Here is an 8,108-nt window from a genome sequence, read left to right as displayed (position 1 = left end):
CATAAAAGGAGGCCAGGCTTGACACTATCGAAGTTGCCACCTGTTTTCTGGGAGCCTGAACCTGCTTCTGTCTTGTTTTTCAGATTATTGTCTATATGTTGGTTCAGCTGTCACTGTTTCCAAGGAATAAGCCATGCATGCACAATAATGTCAGCTACTTCTGCACCCAAGATATATCACATATAAAATCATCGCTCCACTCAAACCCTTAAGAACCTGTTGTTTAGGACATTGTTAAAAGGACCCTAGATCATAATAGAAAGAAAGGGTCTTCTTTTAATGGTAAAGAAAATTGATCCATATATAAAGTACACTCATTACCAGAAAATATGTAAGTACAAATAGGGGCAAATATTTACCAAGCAGCGCCTTTTAATAGCTACAAAAGTTTTAGTCAATCTAATGCACTAAGCACAAGCTACAGTCTCAACTCCTCTAAGTCACCAGAAACGTCAGAGAGAGTACTTTTTGAAGCACACCATTTCTTCATGACAAGAAAGAAGAACCTCAGTAGGTAAGAAACATTGAGACACCCTGAAATGGGTCGGTTACAGTTTCAGTAATAGAAGAGTAGCTTGTGTTACATTATCCCCCCAATGAATAAACATTTTAACTCCAGAAAATTGTTAAGATATTGTTTGCAGGTACTAGAGAATGACAAAAAGTAGGCAAGAACTGGAAGCTGTTGGATATTTGAAGGAAGAAAATGTGACATATATTTTATAAATCTTACCCTTGGGTCAACGCACAGGATGATGATACACGATTCATGCAGAAAGCTGCAGACATACTGCTTTGCTCTGGTAGAGGACAGAGGCTAGACCTGACACAGTTGCTGAAAGCTGAGAGAATAACCCTGAAAAGGAAAGAGTCACCGTTGGGGCTGCCCCCAAATTACTATATAAACTGCTCTTTAATATGATCCCTAATTCCACATGCATACGGGAAACACCAAAGGACCCAGCAGAAAACAGTGGCCATAAGACTAAAAGAGCTGAGTAGAGCTCACCAGCAGAGGGGACACAGCGGGGCTGGAGTAAGAATACTCCCAAATAAGATAGATGAGGTAAACACATTGGATTTCCACTGAAACCCCAGAGGCGCTAAGCAAATCTGAAGGAAAAAAAAAAACCTTACAAAGTGTAAACCCCAAAAATGCAGTTTCAAAGGGATCAACTAGTAATTTACTTATTAAAATAAAAACACGTACTCTTCAGAGGAGGATAGTTGAAGCCCAAGTTGACGATATATCATTAAAAATCTCAAGTATACAATCAAAATGTTCTACAAGAAAATTTTAGTTAGGGTTAAAAGAAGAAACAGTCAACAGAAAAAGTATCATATGACACAGCATGAAATTAGCAGAAAAGGAAAATCTCAAGATGAGAAAATCAACAGATAAATTAATTACTTGTCAACAAAGTAAATGGACTTTCTAGGATCTCAAAGTAAGACATATGAGTTGAAAAATGGAGTTTTAAGAGCCAACTAGAGCAGCAAGAGAAAACAGGGTGAATGACAATGAAAACAGATCAACAGGAATTGCCCAACCTACAAAGATTTTTTTTTTAACTTAGATGAACAAAACTTCGGTAACCTGTGAGACAATATCCAGTGACTTACTAAATATATTGTTAATAGAACCCCTAGAAAGAGAGGAGAGAATAAGTCATGGACTCTTCATTAACAGTTATGATAATTATCACTTACATTTGTTAAGTACTTATCATGCTCTAAGCATTATACTAAGCCCTTTCATACACAGCATCATATTTAGTTCTCTTATCAATTCCATGTGTTAGGTATTAGTACATCCCAATTTTTAAAATGTGAAAAATGAGACTCAGAGGAATTAAGTGGTTTTCCAAAAGTTCTCACAGTGACAGAAAACCTTAAGTACTCTGACACATACCTTAAGTACATCTGATCCCATGCTTGTGTTTCTAAGACACCTTACCTTTCATTTATAAGTTTTATTAAATATTTCAAGTATTCTAAGTCTACCTCTATTACAGTTTTATTGGGGATGTTATTCTTCACCCTCTCCTGAAAAACTAAGGAGAAAATGTTTCAGACATTATTATGTCATAGCAACATTTTACATATCTTTTTTAAAAAATGTATTGTTTTAGAGCCACTTCATATGAGCTTGCAAGAGTCAATTATAAAGACATCTTTTACTAGGTCTGTGTTCTATGGCATCAGGCTAGTGGCTTCAAATTGGCATGATAGAGCATTTACATGGCAGACATTGATGAACACTACAGATTGGAGCTTTATTTCCACCCCATCCCACATTCTCCCCCACCCCCTCGAGCCAGTAAAAACATTTTCTAGCATACCACAGAAACATACCTCAATGGCTTAAAATAAAACCTATTTTTTTTTCATTAAAACACATAAAAGAAATCAAAGATAACATTTATCTTCATGTGTAGCATAAATCAAGGGGCACATGATAGCATCAATTTATTTATTTTTCTATATGTTGGCTCCACTCGCTCCTCTGCATCAGTCCCATTCTCAGACAGGAACTCATTTTGTGATGAAAAGATAGCTACAGAAATTACAAGAGGAAAAGAAAAAACATACATCGCCTTCTCTTGGTTGTCCCAGCCACGTTAAGATTAGTTTTATCAGTTTAATTTGGTTCCCTAACTGCCTGGACATCTAATTTTGTGGCCAAGGAAGAAGATCAAGCCTAAGTCACATGCTTCTGTCCGGAGCTGGAAATGAGTGCTCCACCCAAGCACACAATTGAAGGTTAGAGGAGCTGCAGCTCCTCAGGGGGAAATGAGGGCATTTTTACCAAAGGAGGGGGATTCCAAGTTATATGGCAAAAATAATAACAGATGTCCACTGTTCTCAGCGTGTACATGGATATTCTATTTTAAACTGTGGTCTGAAATAGAAATCACGGTGTGATTCCTAGACCAACACATGAACTAAAGCTGATGATAACTTTCCAAGATTATTGGGACTTTTGGCCTGGCTACGATGTGCAGGTGTTTTATGTCCACGGGAAGCTTTTCTCCTGTATCACCTTCCTTGCCACTGAACCATTTGAGTAGAATCTAAACCAAATTCCTTAGCAGCTGAACTTTATCTACATAGTCCCTTACATGCTGTCCAGTCACCTCGCACACTCCCAGAGCGGTGTGGACAAACAACACTGAGCTGGTTAAAAGATAAAACAAAAGGAAAGGCAAAAACTTTTATTTTTCCAATGTTACAAGAGTAAAAATAAAGAGTTTAAACTTCTGTGGATTTTTCAAGCAACCTGGGATTTAGCATAAGATATATTAAATGCAACCTGAACCCCTAAGAAATAACGTGATTCTATGTTTTAGTCTTATTTAAAATGAATGAGGCTGCCGGTTCCCATTTCAGCAACAATATTTTGTAAAGCCAGGCTTTGCAGGGTGATCCCACGGCACACATGGATTACCAGAGAGCTGCTGCTTGGGCCTCCAGAGCAAAGGAGTAGTCCTTTGAGACACTCCTAAATACACAAGCAGAGACAGGAAAATCTCTGGCTTTCAACTTACTTTCCACCTTTACACTTTCCCTTGATCTCTGAATAGGACACCACTGTCATAAATGCTTCATTCTGCCTTGGATGTTTACCATCTCCTTTTACCCAAAATGAAGCCTGTCCACCTATTTCCAGATGCCTGAGTGGGAACAAGGGACTGTGTTAGTCAAATGTCTACTCCGATTTCACTGTTATAAAAAGAGATCACTTTTTCTCTAATACACAACAATGTACTTTGAAATTGTTGGATCCCAGACCTCGTCATTACTGCTTTTGGAAATACACAAATTTGTGTACCTTTCAACACATCCTCTCAACTACTCATTTACCTAAATCCTATATATATTTATCACTATTTCACATTTGTTTATCTTGTTTCTTTCCTGCCACAAAATCTCTCTTCTTTGTCGCCCGTCCACTTTGAATCCCGATATTTCAAGACAGATCGTTTCACTTCCTTCTCAACTACTGCCTTCCATGTTCATTGGCCAGTCGTGGAAATCCTACGTCACTCAGCATGATTCATATTAGTGCTTATTCGTGCAAGTTCCTTTTTTTCTTACATATCTCTCATGGTTTTTAGGTTTGGTTTGCTATTTATTTTATTTTTTACATTTTTAGAGCAAAAGCAACTTAGTAACTCTAAAACAGTTCAGCCCACAACTTTGTTTTCCTCATATGTCTAAGTTTATAGTGACACTTATTGCTGCCACATTTCCCTATCTACTAATTTCTTAATGCTAAAATGTGATATATTTCAATATTATCTAATATGCGTATTAGAGAACATATATTCTATATAAGATACTATATCTTATCTTATATAGATAAGAGAGAGACCCATAGGCACGAGAGAGATAAAGACACATTCCTGAGGTTTGCTCCTCAGGTATAATTCAGAAGAGCTGAGATTCACAAATTTTCTTTAACTCAAGCCAAATTGTTCCAAGGCATGGGAGACTAAACTAACTCTGAAAAAAAAAAATGTTCACAAGGAAGGTTTAGCTGATTTTTTTTTTTTTTTTTACAGACTGTTCCTGGGGCATTAGTAAACGCCATTAAAAAATGGGAACATCACTGCTCTCCACACAGCTCCCACAATTCTAAGCATTAAAAGAAAGTTAAGACTGGAAGTAGAAGAGATTCCTGTTGAGAACTTTGAAGATACCTCGCTGCCTCCGGGCCTGGAGATGCTGAGGAGCTCAGGTTTCTCTCACAAGGACATTTTCCAGTTGATGACTTCACAGAGGAAAAGCCATACGTTTGGGTGGCCGATCAGTAGTGCCGGACTCAGGATTTCCAAATAACGTCAACTGGTATCCCAGACTGTCATTTAATTAAAAAATCATGCAGTTTGATTTTCTCTTTTATCATTCCTTACCGATTGTTGATTGTTAAATGTTCATAAAAGAATTCAATCTGATTATCAATCTAATCTTTCATAGGATCAATTGCCATCTCACAGATAGAGCCTCCTGCATATTTATTCCGCAAGATGCTGAGATGTTTCAGTGCCCCATCTCGTTTAATGAACAGTCCCCATGAGGTTTTCAGTTGCGAAGCTCTGGGATCCGAGGACCAGGGCAGCACTGGAGAGATGGAGGCATAGCAGAGTGGCACAAGAAAGTGCCCTAGGGCTATAGAAATAGCCCTAGTTTGGTTCCAGGGGACACTGATTCTGGTGTCTAGTCTGTGCAAAATAATGACAGCTAACTTTATTAATCCCTTTGCTAGGTTTTCATTCATTTTCTCATATGACCTTCCCCATAATGTTACACTGTCCACATTACAGTGGAAGAAACCATGTTACAGAAGATTAAATGATTTGCCTAATGTTGCAGACCTTATAAGTGGTAAAATAGGGATTTGAGGCAGGCAGACTGATTGTGAAAACTTACCCAAATCACTAAAATAGCGTTACTACTTCCCATATTAGGGACCTCAGATAACGTAATCTACATACAATTATAGTATATGTGCATATAAATGTCAATTCCAGGTATTAGGTAAAATTAACTTATAGTTTATTTTTAAAAATTGCATCCAAGGAAAAGAGGTAAAAGCAAATGCCTGCAAAGTCCAGACAAGAAATGTGGAGCATGTATTACCTGTTCAAATAAGTATGGGATCTTTACCTGCAGCCCACAGTTACTATGTGGGAAGGCTGGTCTAGAATTGAGTATCTCTCAGTGTTTTTTCCAGAGTAGTATGTGAAAATTTTGACTTTAAAATATTAGCTTAGAAAAGCTATGATAAAAAATACCTGTATAACACTTGTCTGAATTCTATGAATTATACAAATGTAGTCTTATTGCTACAAGTAGCCTTTGTACTAAAAGACAGAAGAAAATCACTTAGCCTCCAGGATCTCTGATGTTTTATCTCTAAAACAGAACTGAGATAAGAAAGTTGCATGGCATGTTTTCTTAATGCCTTAACTCTATCCCATTCTAAATCTTTTGATTCTGTATGAAAAATTATACCCTTGATCTTGAGCAACTTACATTATAATGGAGGATATAAAAATCACATAGATAAAAAAGATCTGAGATTTCTTTTGCAAAAGCTTACGAAAAGAATATAGTTCCTACTTGTTAGAGAAAAAAGCAATTGGGGGAAGACGTTTGAAAACACTTGAAAAGGGGCAGTTAATAGAGAGCTGTAAGAATAAGCCAACTAAAACTTTAGCAGCAGGGGTATTGTATATTTAGCAAAATTTAATATACACAAAGGTGGGATTCTGGGTCCTGAGCTTTGTCAGAAAGCACAGGTATTTGGGAGAGAAGATTCAGGAAGATAAGTCTTCAAATAATTGGGTTTTCTAATGAGAAACAGGGTTAAATTGGGCTTTATATCTCCAAGGGTCAGAATTAGCATCTGGTGACAGCTTTTGTTTTTGTAAAGAAAGCACTTCTCAAGCCTATCACATGCAAACAAGTCTGCTGCAAGAGATAGGGAGTTCCTAGTCAATGTAAACATCAAATGAGAAGCAAGAGAAGCCAATAGTGGAGGTGCTCAAAGAATTTGAGTAATAAAAAGTAGGGTTGTTACCAAACAAAAGGTCCCGTGGAGGGGGGGGGGGGGGGGGGGGGGCGTGGCCAGATGCTAGTACCGAAATGACACCCTCCTTCCCCAGGACCCCTCGGTTGTGGGTCCTTTGCCCGCCGCCCTTGGAATTATGGCTCTGAATGGCAGAGTTTGGTGAAAAAGAAAAGAACTATTTATTCAAAAGTTATACAGGTTTGATGAATGGCTAAATGTCACCCTTAAACCTCAAAATCCCTTCAAAACAACCACCAGCACACACACCATCCTGCCTCTCCCGCTCTGCCCAGTTAGGCCAGTCAGGCCAGTCAGGGTACCATCCTTCAGAAGACAGAAAACAACAGAAGTCCGGGGCTCGGCTAGGCAGGCCTCTCTCGAAGGTCTCAGCACCATCTTCTGTGTCGCCACAATCTCCAGCTCTTAATCCATAACCATGTGGCACCTTGTCATGGCCCACTAGCAAGAGTCTTTTCTCCCCTCTTTCTTCCCGCATGGCCTTCACACTGTTCCCCAGAGTCTGTGTCCCTTTGTCTCCCCTGCAGGCCCTGGTCTCTCTCCTCTTTCTCTCTCTCTCTCACATTCTGTAAGGAGTCCTTTAAACCTTCCTGATTAGCTTTTGTGATATGCCAAATAACCCTCTTTGCAAAGGAGGAAAGAAGCTATCCTGTTATTGACATGCAAACTGACTTCTCAATGGCCCTGCTCAAGGCTCCCATCCCCCATGGCGGCCCGCCCTGGGGTGGGGAATATATTTTTCTTGGACACCCCAATCTCTGGACCCCATTACAAATACACTTTGCGGGGGGCGGCCCTGGCTGTGCCCTGTTACAGGGTGAATGTGGTACTGGTGCACATTACCTACTGCTCATCAGAACCATCCAGTAAGATTGTAAACCCCCCATTCTTCCCCTCTTTGTTCTTATGGCTGATCAAACAATTAAACTGACATAGGCAAATTAACAGGAAAAAAATCCAGTTCTAATCCATACACATGGGGAATTCACAGAAGCATGAAGAATCCCAAAGAAAAGAAGACAAAATGAGGTATCTATGTCATTCTGGACTAAATGATCCAGAAGTAGAAGTCTGGGACTTAAAAGGGAAGTAAGACAATTCACAGGGAGAGAAAAAGAATAAATATTTGGTAAATAAATGTGTGTTGGGCTGTCCAGAAATAATGGGACACAGAGAGAACTTTCCTCAACAGGGTCTACATAGGCTCCTCCCTGTCTATGACACCTAGTTCAGATTTAATTATAGTTATCTGTGGTGATACCTCCTTCCTAGAAGAGGTCTTTGACCTTAGATTATTTTAGGCAATTAGGGAGTTAGGGAGAAGGTCAAATTTCCTTCCTGAGTCTAGCAAGCATTAAAAATAATCAGCTTAAAATTATCAATATTCCAAAGAATTACATTTTGGGGTGGCAAATCCTTCTCCCCTTCAATGCCAACAAAAGAGGATCTGATGCATTAGATGTAAGGAGAGTCCGAGAACTTGTGTTTGGGGCAGGAAATGCCCAGTTACTCT

Source organism: Pteronotus mesoamericanus, unplaced genomic scaffold (assembly GCF_021234165.1).
Source record: "Pteronotus mesoamericanus isolate MK-2021 breed Mesoamerican mustached bat unplaced genomic scaffold, CSHL_Meso_final contig_657, whole genome shotgun sequence".
In the NCBI taxonomy this organism is placed as follows: domain Eukaryota; kingdom Metazoa; phylum Chordata; class Mammalia; order Chiroptera; family Mormoopidae; genus Pteronotus; species Pteronotus mesoamericanus.
This window is presented reverse-complemented; position numbering follows the sequence as displayed.